Source organism: Salmo salar, chromosome 03 (assembly GCF_965601325.2).
Source record: "Salmo salar chromosome 03, fSalSal1, whole genome shotgun sequence".
Lineage (NCBI taxonomy): Eukaryota > Metazoa > Chordata > Actinopteri > Salmoniformes > Salmonidae > Salmo > Salmo salar.
In genome coordinates this window covers 78,037,592-78,051,948 of record NC_138293.1, presented here as the reverse complement: position 1 = coordinate 78,051,948, position 14,357 = coordinate 78,037,592, and the positions used below count along the sequence as shown (strand labels likewise).

At 39.7% G+C, this 14,357-nt stretch overlaps 1 protein-coding gene and 1 long non-coding RNA gene across 4 annotated transcripts in view; both read right to left on the bottom strand.

Moving 5' to 3' along the window:
• LOC106601675 (uncharacterized) overlaps window positions 1–6,127 on the bottom strand; it is a 28,439-nt gene extending 22,312 nt beyond the window's left edge. The window contains exon 1 of the mRNA XM_082972644.1: window positions 5,479–6,127. The gene's annotated coding sequence lies outside the window, so the exon portion shown is untranslated. The remainder of the gene's footprint in view (window positions 1–5,478) is intronic.
• A 3,518-nt stretch (window positions 6,128–9,645) lies between these two features.
• LOC123741716 (uncharacterized) lies at window positions 9,646–11,712 on the bottom strand. 3 transcript variants are annotated; one of them, XR_014391669.1, is made up of 3 exons: window positions 10,950–11,712; window positions 10,613–10,740; window positions 9,646–10,211 (listed from the first exon to the last, which is right to left on the bottom strand). It is a non-coding gene; the product is annotated as an uncharacterized LOC123741716 (long non-coding RNA). The 3 variants fall into 3 exon arrangements; XR_014391666.1 differs by having other exon boundaries at window positions 9,653–10,211; window positions 10,956–11,712; XR_014391667.1 differs by lacking the exon at window positions 9,646–10,211 and having other exon boundaries at window positions 10,400–10,740; window positions 10,956–11,712.
• Between the last annotated feature and the right edge of the window lie 2,645 nt (window positions 11,713–14,357).

Sequence of the window (14,357 nt, the reverse complement as noted above, 5' to 3'; positions counted from 1 at the left end):
TCAAATGGCTACCCAGACTATTTGCATTGACCACCCCCCCCCCCCCCCCCCCATTTTTACGCTGCTGCCGCTCTTTGTTTATTATCTATGCATAGTCACTTTACCTCTATGTACATATCACCTCTATTACCTCAACTAATCTGTGCCCCCCCCGCACATTGACTCTGTACCGGTACCCCCTGTAAATAGCCTCGTTACTGTTATTTTATTGTTACTCTTTAATTATTTATTATTTTCTTATTTTTTTGTACTCTACTTTTTTGTATTGTTTTTTAACTTCTTAACACTTATTTTTCTTAAGACTGCATTGTTGGTTATGGGCTTGTAAGTAAGCATTTTACTGTAAAGTCTACACCTGTTGTTTTGTGACCACTATGTGACAAATACCATTTTATTTTATTTTATTTTGAGATCAGCAAGCATGGGAGTGACGGGGGCAGACTTTTTTGTTGGTGTCAGAATCCTTATGGTACTGTTTTGGATGAGCTGTAGTTCATGAATTGAATTTGCAGGCAGGCCCCCCAGTAAATGCATGTATTAGCTTTTCTGCATCAGATGTGGTGAGGGTCTTAGTCGGGAGATGTTATTCAGGTGAAAGAATGACGTTTTACGGAAGTGACTTATGGAAGGAGAGAGCCAGGTAGAATTTCACACCAAAATTGGTGATGACTGATGTGAGTGGGATGATGTGGCCATCTATGGCAGGGCGGATGCTGCAGGAGTTGGTGATCTCAGTTGGTGTGTCTCAGTTGGTAGAGCATGGTGTTTGCAACGCCAGGGTTGTGAGAAAAAATATATGAAATGTATGCATTCACTACTGTAAATCGCTCTGGATAAGAGCGTCTGCTAAATGACAAAAATGTAAATATATCTGCTGGGGTATGCTTATCAGCATTGCCTCTGTCTTACTGTTGTTGAGTTGGAGGAAGTCGTTCTGCATCTGAGATTTGACCTCTTCCAGACAGTTGGATAATGTTGACAAAGCAGATGATGTGTCAGACTTGTTTTAATGTTCACCTGTGTGATGTCTGCATAGCAGTGGAAATTGACACTGTGTTGTCTGAAGATCTGGCCAAGTGGGAGCATGTAGAGCAGGAAGAGGATAGGTCCCAACACCTACCCATCTGGGACACCGCAGAAAATGGTGGAGTCCTCTGATCTTGCCTCACAAAGTGTGACTTACTGCTTGCGGTTAGTGAGGAAGGAGGTGAACCAAGGGGACCTTGTTTTCCGAAAGTCTCTCCACTTTGCTTAATTCAACATAGTTACAATAGCTACTGAATTACTGTAGCAAGCTATCTCGACTAATGTGCAATACTCTAAGATGCTTAGCATTCTGCTTTATGTAATGTAGGTTCAAAGATTGTTGGAATGCAGCTTTTAGCACTACCAAAGGACTCATGACTCAAGCTTGGACTCGAGGATTCTGACTCGATCACTAGGGACTTGACTTGGACTCAAGGTTTACTGACTAGACTACATCGCCGCAGGGAAGAGAGCTGTTTTGCTTATACCTAGCACTTCTAAATGACGGTCAAACATGAAATTCATGGAAAATATTGTGTTTTGTGTTGACTAATTATGTGGGCTGAGGGAGGGGAGGACATGTTGCCACTTTGTGACAGATGTTTACACAACATTGTGGTGCCATGTAACTTTTCTAGTTCCAGAGCTGTATGGCATGTAGTAAAAGGGTATCCAAGTCCTCAGGCTGCAGTATCTGCCAGTTGTCATCCTTGCCTTCAGGGACTGAGTTCATTGGTGGGCCAGGAATTTACATTCTCTACCTAAATAATGAGTCAATTGATCAACTAACTCAGAAGCAATAATTTGGTTGGTATTTGTTCTAGGACTAATGTTGAAAAAATTGTACAATTGAAAAACAGGCTAAAGACTGAATGCTTGTTGATATAGAAAGTGACATTTGCACACTGTTTCATAACATAGTGTTTGTTTCTGAGGGCTCTATGTACCCTCAGTCAAGAGGAGGTTTCAGTCAGTGTGCCTATGTTATGAGGAAGCACTTGCTCCCTCAGTGTGGTGAATGACATGGCTGGTTTCCTGTCTGTTACCTCTCATTACATAAATAATATCCAGTGTGGATACGGTCTACCACAAGACCAAAATGTTCCCACTATGTCTGTTATTTTAGTTTATTCATCATTCATTTGTATGTTTATCTACGGTATGTTTCTGTCCATCCATACATCAACTCATATCAACATCAGCTTTATGACGAGCGATATGACACTGTAAATGATAATGGCAAATGTAGGTACCAGTGTTCAACACATGATTAAAGACCTAGACCTTTCATTGCTACCTCTTATCATCAAGAAAACTTAGCAATTTTTAGGCAAATATTTTCAGACTACATATGTATAGCTCAGCTAATTAAGAAAGGTGCCAACCCTTTGTTATTTTGATATTATCTTTGTAGGTGTCTTGTCACATGATATAACTAAAGAAAACAAAAACTTTTTTTATGTATGACCATGGCATTAGGTCTGTGTAATGCAAAGTTGGATACCAGTATTAGATATAAGGTATCACTGCACTAAATCTGCACTAAATCTATTTGGATTGGGGCAGGTATTGTCATATAAGCAGTCACTTGGCACAGAGTCTGCTGAGATTTCAGTAAGTATGTGCTGCCATGACCAGCACCTAGGCTGAGGTTTTTGTATTGGTGGGTATCACTGTGGCTGCCCCCATACACAATGACACACACCATTACAAAAACCTGTGTCAAATGCTCCCACAGTAAGGGTAATGTATTTATGTGAAAATGTTTTCATTTGCAGCAAAATTTGACGTTTGTCGAAATGTCAATATATGACAAATAATTCAGCTTAAAAAATGTCAATGTGACTTTTTAAGTCCAGACAATTGAATGTTTGTTCCAATTATGAAAAAAATGATGAAAAAAGAAAAAGCAGGAGACCAGCTAGTCTAAGATTATGAATATAATATTTTTAAAAGAGGATATGAAAAAAGTATGTGATGGTTTCAGTGCTTGTCAAAGCTTTTTAAACGCAAATAGAGTTTCTAAAACATAAAAAAATACATCTCAAAAAACGTTGACAAAAAACTGTGATATTCAACATAGCCCATATTCATTATATCCAGAATTCATATAAGGCGTATTCAGAACATTCCAATATGATCCATCACTTAATATAGAGTCAGGAGAGGTAACCACTGGTACTGAGGTTTTTGTACTGGTGTATATCATTGTGGCCCCCAGTGTACACAGTGATACATGCCAGTACAAAAACTCATGCCACATAGTGACACCCTCAATAAAACCATTTGTTATTTTATCTCCAACATTGACACCATAGTTTTCCCACAATGAACTTTCAATAACAATAAACTTAGGTATAAACTGGTTTCCCACTTCATAAGAACTTTATGTCCAATTCTCATCGATAAATGTTTCTCCTTAATTAACAGATGATAAATATGTTGGTAAAACAGAAGAATTAAAAAACAACCTATGAATATATCAAGCATGGTGAACCAAACGTATGAGAAACACACACTACGCTCTTCACCTAGTTTCTGCCCTAACACACACTCTAAACCCAGCATCAGTGTTAGAGATGGGGTAGAGTTTTTGTCATGGGCTGTATCACTGTGGCCGTTATTCTGCACTGTGATACATCCCTGTACAAAAACCCCTCTCCTGTCTAGACTGGGAATTTACACTGTTGTGAGGGCAGCTGTGTGAAACATCAGACATCGATGCCTTTTCTCTCAATATCAAAAGGAAGCATCTGTTGTGTTCTGTACAACATTGTTTCCCAACAAATGATTATGAACAAAATGGTTTCAACGTCTTTATGGAGGAAACATAAAAGCGTCTCATCAATCATTGATATAGCCTACCAACTAACCTCAGATGGATCACTTGACATTGCTATAGCTGTATATCAGTAGTTGGAGATATAGAATGTTTCTAAATGATGTTACAGTAGAAGGAATACTCTTTGGACTAAGGCAGTGTTTGATATGACTATAATAGGAGACTTGGTATTTGATACCTCCTGTAAATAAAGCTATATGTCTGGACAACGTGATAACCATGATTGTTACATCTGAAATGTCAGGATAGTCCACCTTTAAAGGATGCTACACTGTGTATTTATATGGACAGGCATGTCAGAAAAACGAACATGATTGTCATACAACATTTTGGCTAAAAACAGCACAGTAGGAATCAATATGAAATCAGAAACATAGGAGACAATAGTAGAATAGCAACCAATACTGGAATGGAGAAAATGAAGATGAGAATTTGACCATTCAAATTCATAGCAGTGAAATGATCTCCCATATGGGTCCAGAGTGCAGTCAGTGTGTAGTATGCAGACAGTACAATCCTGTCAACCCTCATGTCCATGGAGGTGTTTTAGTATTGATGTTTATCACTGTGGCCATTCCCGTACACAGTGACTCACACCATTACAAAAACCTATGTCACAAACAGCCACAGAATCCTCTCAGTAAAACTCACTGAAACCTCCAATGTCTCCATGTAGACCATGTCTTTTCCAATCCTGTGTCATTTACAACCACCATTGAAGCTCAATTCAAGCAAATGTTTTGATCACATGATTTACAGTGTACAGAAAATAGTTGTTCCTCAGTGTATGTCTGTTTTAAAGTTTTTAATGTTGAGATTTCTTTCTCTGAAGTAGGCCTAAATACCATGGACATTTGTTTGAGTGTATAATGTGTATAAATGTACCAGCACGTTTAGGTTAGCTGTCTATAGACAATCAGAATGTGTATGTCTGTGTTCCTTAGGTGTCAGCACTCTCACACTCTGTGCTTGGTAGAGGTGGTAGGTTTTTGTCATGGACTGTATCATTGTGACCCGCTATATGGCACAGTGGTTTAACCCTGTACAAAAACCTCCCCACCACTCTGTGCAGGGCCAAATCTGGAATAAACATGTGCACCTTTTCACAACAACCATAACATGATCTATTGATTTTAATCTGATGAACAGTATGTCAAAATTATGTTTTACTACTTATTAATAACTATTTTCTTAGTTTGCGCTTTCAGCTTTTGCTCTGTCAGGCATTTTCAACATAACAAGGATTAAAGAACCTTGCTGAGACAGTGTTATAGACAGTGATTAGGTTCATTTTTAGTTCTTATTTAAATTTAAAAATACTGCTTTTTTTTATTTAAAACAAATACATTCTGTTGTCGGAATCCAATAGTTGGCGAAGCTGTTTAAATGTTTTATCTTGTAATTGCATATGAGATGAAGTAGGTAGCCATTTCCACTACAGTGGTTTTTGTTATAACGTGTAACACTGTGCCCCCGTAGTTATCACGATGACACACACCCATACAAAAACTTCTCCACACACCAGAGACCAATACATCTATCAGGAACCTGTCATATTTCCCTGGAGTCATCACAAATCTCTCTGATTCAATAACTGATCTTATTTTTACCTTGGAAATTTGTCTTTAGCCAGTAGAGTTGATCTTGTCAGATTTTATAATCCAAATGTATATGAAGAAATGCCAATCCGTTCTCACCGTCCGTTGTGGATGAAGGACAGAGTGCACAGATGAGCATATATAATTACAAAACTTAAAGAGTGAGTTGTGCATCATCTCTTTAGATTGTAAAATAAATGTTCTTTGCACTACAGGAATATGAATTTGTAAGAATGTGGAGTGTTACATATTATAGTACAGTATTGGGACGTCATACTGTAGAACAGTGGTATTCTAAGAAGGGGCAGTGACCCCTAGGTGGGCCACAGAGGTATTGCGTGTGCATATGTGGCATAGTTTTGACTGGGTGGTTTTGGTGCAACTGCCCCAGCAGTTGATCCTCTGATCTGAGACTCTTGGCCTCTAAGAACTGAATGCTTGTGGAGACGTCCTCAGTCAGAGTGAACTGGCCTTGCAGGGAGTCTGAGTAGTCTGGTGCATCTGTTGAACCAGAGTTAATTCTCCCAATCCACTCCAGAGCTTTGCCTGGTTTCTGCCTCATCCAGTTCATGCAGTAGTCTGTCATATCAAACCCAAAGATTTTACTGGACAATTTAACAGTTTCACCTGAGAAGGTGATGGATCCATCTCATCACAGCAAACTCCTGCAAACATTACGGCGGTCAATCAATAAATTATTAATTCAACAAATGTAACTTTCCTGGTGAAAATGTACTGGCTTCATACTCACCCAATATTCATGCTAGTGTAAAAAATAACAAACCCACAGGTATTCATAATCTGGTTTCTGAAGTATCATATAACTAGTAACTATTGTATGAGTTGAATGATGAGTTGGCAACATGCTGCTTTATATACAGAGGAGGAAGGGAAGTAAGTTTGCATAGCTCACCCTCTGGAGGTTGGCCACAGCTGGCACTGGGCTATTAACCTTATCTCCTGTAGGTTCTACACCTATCACTGAAATTGTTTTACCATTTATTACACAATGCTGCATAGGATAGACTTTTTCCATCATATCCGTCATTTCATTCCATATTCAAAAAGAGTGATATTGAATAGCACTAGAGATCAAATCAAAGTTGCCATAACACCTGAAATGTCACACACTGATCTGTTTCACCTGTCGTTGTGATTGTCTCCACCCCCCTCCACTTGTCGCCTATCTTCCCCATTATCCCCTGTGTATTTATACCTGTGTTTTCTGTTTGTCTGTGCCAGTTAGTCTTGTTTGTTCAAGCCTCCCCAAACTACCTGGCCAAGGAGAAGGCCCAGTGTCACGACTACTGCCGATGGTGGTTCCTCTCCCTGTTCAGGTGGCGCTCGGCGGTCGTCGTCACCGGCCTACTAGCTGCCATCGATCCCCTTATGTTTTTCTGTTAATCATGTCTTTATTAGTTGCACCTGTGTTCTATTAGGTAATTAGTGGTGTTATTTAAGCCCGCCTCTCCACCTGTTCTGTGTGCGGGCTTCTTACGTGTTTTCACTGTGTTTGTGTTGTGGATCGTGTTATTGGACTTTGGGTTTTTGTTTCGCCCTTTTGTGATTGGGCATATTATGTATTTTTTGGTACTTATTAAATATATTGTACCAAACATTTTTCTGCCTCCTGCGCCTGACTCCACACCCACGACGTCCAAGCGTTACACCCAGCTTATGGTGCAGCACGTCTTCCGGATCCAACACTTTGCTGCCTAGGCTTGAACAAACAAGATGAACTGGCACAGACAGACAGAAAACACAGGTATAAATACACAGGGGATAATTGGGAAGATGGGCGACACCTGGAGGGGGGGTGGAGACCATCACAAAGACAGGTGAAACAGATCAGGGTGTGACATGAAAATCGTATATGCGACCAATAAACTTTGATTTGATCTCCAGCACTATTCAACATCATTTTCTCAAAATAATACTTACTGTATTATCTGTGGCAGAGATGAGGGCCAGTCTCTTATTACGGTAAAAAATACTTCCTTCATGGTGTGACTTCCGATTTCCACTAGATGATAGTGTTTAGCTGGTTTACAAGAGCTGCTGTCCTCAAGCTCCCTGTAGTTGTTAGCAGAAGAAGCCTCATGCGCTGAATACAAGTGTTGCTGTGAATAGCAGCTCTGATGCCTGGCAACCTGTTAGTCTCCAGTAGCATTTACACACATAGAAAGTGACCTGTATCTAAGTCAGTGGTTCCCAACATTTTTTTAAACTTGGTACAGCTTGATGGGATATAAAATTCTGCGGCACACCTAAAACTCCCCTATTGATTTATTTAGCGGTAATAACCTCTCTCATCTGATCCATACTGCAAATCATTTATTTTCTGTAACAAATGTTTTCTATCAATGAAATAGGGTTTGTTTGAAATATTTTTCAGTTTCTTACTCATGATGGTGAATTTGTGTACCCCTTTAAAATCCTTAATCGATTGTGTGTCAATGTAATTAACATAACTGTCACGACTTCTGCCGAAGTCGATGCCCCTCCTTGTTTGGGTGGTGCTCGGCGATCGACGTCACCGGTCTTCTAGCCACCATTGATCAGTTTTTCATTTTCCATTGGTTTTGTCTGGTCTCCTTACACACCTGTTTCTTATCCCAGTAATTACATGTTGTGTATTTAACCCTCTGTTTCCCCTCATATCCTTGTCGGTGATTGTTTGTTATGTTATGTACGTGTTTATGTATCGGTGTGCGACGGGTTATTGTTTACCCGGATTATTTACTACGTTGGTTTTGGAGTTAGTTTTTTAAATAAATACTCCATTTTTTACCACTTTGGTTTCTCCTGCACCTGACTTCCCTGCCACCTACATACACGGATAATGACAATAACACAACAATCTAAACCTGTCAGTTTAAGATGGAGGGAAGTCACCTTGCCATGGTTAAATGCAGTAGTTTGCGCTTTCAGTTTTGCGTGAATGTTACCATCTATCCACGGTTGTGGAATAATAGTGAAGACATCAAAACTATGAAATAACACATGGAATCATGTAGTAACCAAAAATGTATTAATCAAATCAAAATATATTTTAGCTTTGCACACTCTTGGCATTCAGTCAACCAGCTTCATGAGGAATGCTTTTCCAACAGTCTTAACCTCTATGGGCTAGGTGGGACGCAAGCGTCCCACCCGTGGTGCACTCCATCAACAGCAGGTGCATTTCAAGAGCGGCAAATTTGAATCCAAATAAATGTCAAAATTCAAATTTTTCAAACATACAACTATTTTACACCCTTTGAAAGATAAACATCTCCTTAATCTAACCACGTTTTACGATTTCAAAAAGGTTTTACGGCGAAAGCATAAATTTAGAGTATGTTAGGACAGTACATTTACAAGAGTTGTGTGTAATGTTTTGTCAATTCAAAGACAGGGTCACCAAAACCATAAAACCAGCTAAAATGATGCACTAACCTTTTACAATCTCCATCAGATGACACTCCTAGGACATTATGTTAGACAATGCATGCATTTTTAGTTCTATCAAGTTCATATTTATATCCAAAAACAGCGTTTTACTATGGCATTGATGTTGAGGAAATCGTTTCCCTCCAATAACCGGCAGTCAAGTCAGCACCACAAATTAAATAATTAAAATTAGAAAACATTGGTAAAATATTATATTGTCATTTAAAGAATTATAGATTTACATCTCTTGAACGCAATCAACTTGCCAGATTTAAAAATAACCTTACTGGGAAATCACACTTTGCAATAATCTGAGCACTGCGCCCAGAAAAATACGTGTTGCGATACAGACTAGCCGTCATGTTGGGGAGATCTAAAATCGAAAATACTATGTAAATAATCCATTACCTTTGATTCTCTTCATCAGATGTCACTTCCAGGTATCACAGGTCCATAACGAATGTAGTTTTGTTCAAAAAAGCTCATCATTTATGTCCAAAAATCTCCGTCTTGTTAGCACATGATCTAAGCCCGCCGGACTTCACTTCATGAACGAGGGGAAAAAATATATTTACGTTCGTTCAAACATGTCAAACGTTGTATAGCATAAATCATTAGGGCCTTTTTTAACCAGAACATGAATAATATTCAAGGTGGACGAATGCATTCTCTTTTATAACGTATTGGAACGAGGGTACCCAACATGAACTCGCGCGCCAGGTGTCTAATGGGCCATCATCGTTCCATGGCTCTTGTTCGGTCAGATCTCCCTCCAGAAGACTCAAAACACTTTGTAAAGGCTGGTGACATCTAGTGGAAGCAATAGGAAGTGCCAAAATATTCCTCAGCCCCTGTGTTTTTCAATGGCATAGGTTTAAAGGTAATACAACACATCAGGTATCCACTTCCTGTCAGAAAATGTCTCAGGGTTTTGCCTGCCAAATGAGTTCTGTTATACTCACAGACACCATTCAAACAGTTTTAGAAACTTTATGGTGTTTTCTATCCATATATAATAAGTATATGCATATTCTAGTTACTGGGTAGGATTAGTAACCAGATTAAATCGGGTACATTTTTTTTATCCAGCCGTGCAAATACTGCCCCCTAGCCCTAACAGGTTAAAGGAGTTCCCACATATGCTGAGCACTTGTTGGCTGCATTTCCTTCACTCAGCGTTCATCCCTAACCATCTCAATTGGGTTGAGGTCGGGTGATTGTGGAGGCCAGGTCATCTGATGCAGCACTCCATCACTCTCCTCCTTGGTCAAATAGCCCTTACACATCCTGGAGGTGTGTTTTGGGTCATTGTCCTGTTGAAAAACAAATGATTGTCCCACTAAGCATAAACCAGATGGGATGGCGTATCACTACAGAATGCTGTGGTAGCCATGACCCTTGTGTGGTGTTCATGTTTATGTTATTCATCCAATGTTCGCAGGTCTGATGGACCCACAACATTATTTGGTTAATATAGCCAATAACAATATAGCCACAACAATTACATAAAATACTTAATTCTTAATACTTAGATGTTGACTTATATCAATTACCAGCAATACAGACAGCATACATGGTTAATATTTGCCATTTACCTATGCTAGATCACATTTAGCAATAAAAGAGCTATTCGTTCTACATTTTGTTACATACAATGTTTTATGGAAATTATAAATTAGCCACATTGAATACAAATTAAGGCCGGTCTACACACCACATGAGGGACGGAGTTTGTGTGTTGCAAATGCATTTCTTGTACTTGATGTGTGTGTACTGTGCCTTCCTGTCCTTCTTGGGTTCACACACATCACAGTGCTTCTTCTTGTTGCTACCAGCTGCAATCTAGAATGATGAAAACACTTAGTTCAGGAATTTTACTAACATTGCACTCACTCACTCACTCACTCACTCACTCACTCACTCACTCACTCACTCACTCACTCACTCACTCACTCACTCACTCACTCACTCACTCACTCACTCACTCACATATATAGTTACAGCAGGCCAAGGTAGGAGAGTCAGACATACACACATGCAACATCACTTACACTTACTTCCGGTATTGGAGTTGTTGGTTCTGTGGGTCGGGCAGATGGGGAACCAGCATCCTCCTCCTGAATCCTCCTCACAGGGTTCCTTGGGATATGTTGCCTCCTCTGGATTTGAGGTCTTACCAATGCCTTGCCCAGCTCCTCGAGAAAGAGCTGTCTCTTCTGGAGCTTCCCTCTGTTCCAATCTGGGTTCAACACCATCCAGATGACAATTGCGTTGTACGCTGAGAAGTCCAAGATATTGAACATCTCAAGTGGCCTGTGTAGGGTTCTTCTTTTGCAGCTGCAGCCAGTCACCAGCTTGTCTAAATTGTCCACCCCTCCTTTTGTGGCATTGTAATCCATTATGATTTCTAGTTTTTGATGTTCCTGGCCACAGATTCTCCCGTCCCTATGCAGCGTACTCATAAGTACCACATTTTTGCATTTCTTTGGCACGTAGAACACTCGGGACGTGTCGGCCTTTAACCTCTTGCATCTAGACGTTCCGCCAGCGGAACCCATAGCCAACAGCCAATGGCATCGCATGGCGCGAAATACAAAACCAACTAAAATACCACAATTCAATTTTCTCAAACAATCAACTATTTTACACAATTTTAACCTCTCTGGGCCAGTGGGACGCTTGCGTCCCACCTACTCAACAGCCAGTGTAATCCCGTGGCGCGATATTCAAATACCTTAGAAATGCTATTACTTCAATTTCTCAAACATATGACTATTTTACACCATTTTAAAGACAAGACTCTCATTAATCTAACCACACTGTCTGATTTCAAAAAGGCTTTACAACGAAAGCAAAACATTAGATTATGTCAGCAGAGTACCCAGCCAGAAATAATCAGACACCCATTTTTCAAGCTAGCTTATAATGTCACATAAACCCAAACCACAGCTAAATGCAGCACTAACCTTTGATGATCTTCATCAGATGACAATCCTAGGACATTATGTTATACAATACATGCATGTTTTGTTCAATCAAGTTCATATTTATATCAAAAACCAGCTTTTTACATTAGCATGTGACTAGCATGTGACTAGCATTCCCACCGAACACTTCCGGTGAATTTACTAAATTACTCACGATAAACGTTCACAAAAAACATAATTATTTTAAGAATTATAGATACAGAACTACTTTATGCACTCGATATGTCCGATTTTAAAATAGCTTTTCGGTGAAAGCACATTTTGCAATATTATGAGTAGAAAGCCCGGACATCACGGGCTAGCTATTTTGACACCCACCAAGTGTGGTACTCACCAAACTCAGATTTACTATTAGAAAAGTTTGATTACCTTTGCTGTTCTTCGGTTCTTTGGTTTGGTTCCAAATAATCCATAGTTATATCCAAATAGCGGTGTTTTGTTTGTGCGTTCAAGACACTATCCGAAGGGTAAAGAAGGGTGGGCCCGGCGCGTTTCGTGACAAAACATTTCAAAATATTCCATTACCGTACTTCGAAGCATGTCAAACGCTGAGACGTTCCGCTAGCGGAACACCTGCTCCAATATCCAATGATAGGCGTGGCGCGAATTACAAATTCCTCAAAAATACAAAAACTTCAATTTTTCAAACATATGACTATTTCACAGCATTTTAAAGACAAGACTCTCCTTTATCTAACCACACTGTCCGATTTCAAAAAGGCTTTACAGCGAAAGCAAAACATTAGATTATGTCAGCAGAGTACCCAGCCAGAAATAATCAGACACCCATATTTCAAGCTAGCATATGTCACAAAAACCCAGAAGACAGCTAAATGCAGCACTAACCTTTGATTATCTTCATCAGATGACAATCCTAGGACATTATGTTATACAATACATGCATGTTTTGTTCAATCAAGTTCATATTTATATCAAAAAACAGCTTTTTACATTAGCATGTGACGTTGAGAACTAGCATACCCCCCGCAAACTTCCGGGGAATTTACTAACAATTTACTAAATTACTCACGATAAACATTCACAAAAAGCATAACAATTATTTTAAGAATTATAGATACAGAACTCCTCTATGCACTCGATATGTCCGATTTTAAAATAGCTTTTTGGTGAAAGCACATTTTGCAATATTCTAAGTACATAGCCCAGCCATCACGGGCTAGCTATTTAGACACCTGGCAAGTTTAGCCTTCACCAAAATCAGATTTACTATAACAAAAATGTTATTACCTTTGTTGTCTTCGTCAGAATGCACTCCCAGGACTGCTACTTCAATAACAAATCTTGGTTTGGTCCAAAATAATCCATCGTTATATCCGAATAGCGGCGTTTTGTTCGTGCGTTCCAGAAACTATCCGAAATGGTAAATCAGGGTCGTGCGCATGGCGCAATTCGTGACAAAAAATGTCTAAATATTCCATTACCGTACTTCGAAGCATGTCAACCGCTGTTTAAAATCTATTTTTATGCAATTTATCTCGTAAAAAAGCGATAATATTCCGACCAGGGATCTCCTTTTCGGCAAACAGAGGAAAAATCACAAAGACGGGGGCGGCCAGTGCACGCGCCTAAGCCCACAGTCCCTTGATCGGCCACTTGAGAAAGGCGATAATGTGTTTCAGCCTGGGGCTGGAATGACGACATTCAGGTTTTTCCCAGGCTCTGAGAGCCTATGGAAGACGTAGGAAGTGTCACGTTAGAGCAGAGATCCTTTGTAATAGATAGAGATGGCAAAGAAGTTCAAGAAATGGTCAGACAGGCCACTTCCTGTAAAGGAATCTCTCAGGTTTTGACCTACCATTTGAGTTCTGTTATACTCACAGACACCATTCAAACAGTTTTAGAAACTTTAGGGTGTTTTCTATCCATATCTAATAAGTATATGCATATTCTAGTTACTGGGCAGGAGTTGTAACCAGATTAAATCGGGTACGTTTTTTATCCAGCCGTGAAAATACTGCCCCCTAGCCATAACAGGTTAAAATCAATTTTTATGCGATTTTTCTCGTAAAAAAGCGATAATATTCCGACCGGGAGTCGTTGTTTTCGTTCAAAGACTGAAAATAAAAACATGGAGTCGGCTCGTGCACGCGCCCCCAGTCTCATTGTTCTCAGATCGACCACTTTCCAAATGCGCTACTGTTTTTCAGCCATGGCCCGCAGAGTCATCATTCCCCGTTCTGGCGCCTTCTGAGAGCCTATGGGAGCGTTAGAAAATGTCACGTTACAGCAGAGATCCCCTGTTTTGGATAGAGATGATCAAGAAGGCCAAGAAATGGTCGGAAAGGGCGCTTCCTGTTTGGAATCTTCTCAGGTTTTGGCCTGCCAAATGAGTTCTGTTATACTCACAGACACTATTCAAACAGTTTTAGAAACTTTGGAGTGTTTTCTATCCAAAGCTAATAATTATATGCATATTCTAGTTTCTGGGCAGGAGTAATAATCAGATTAAAT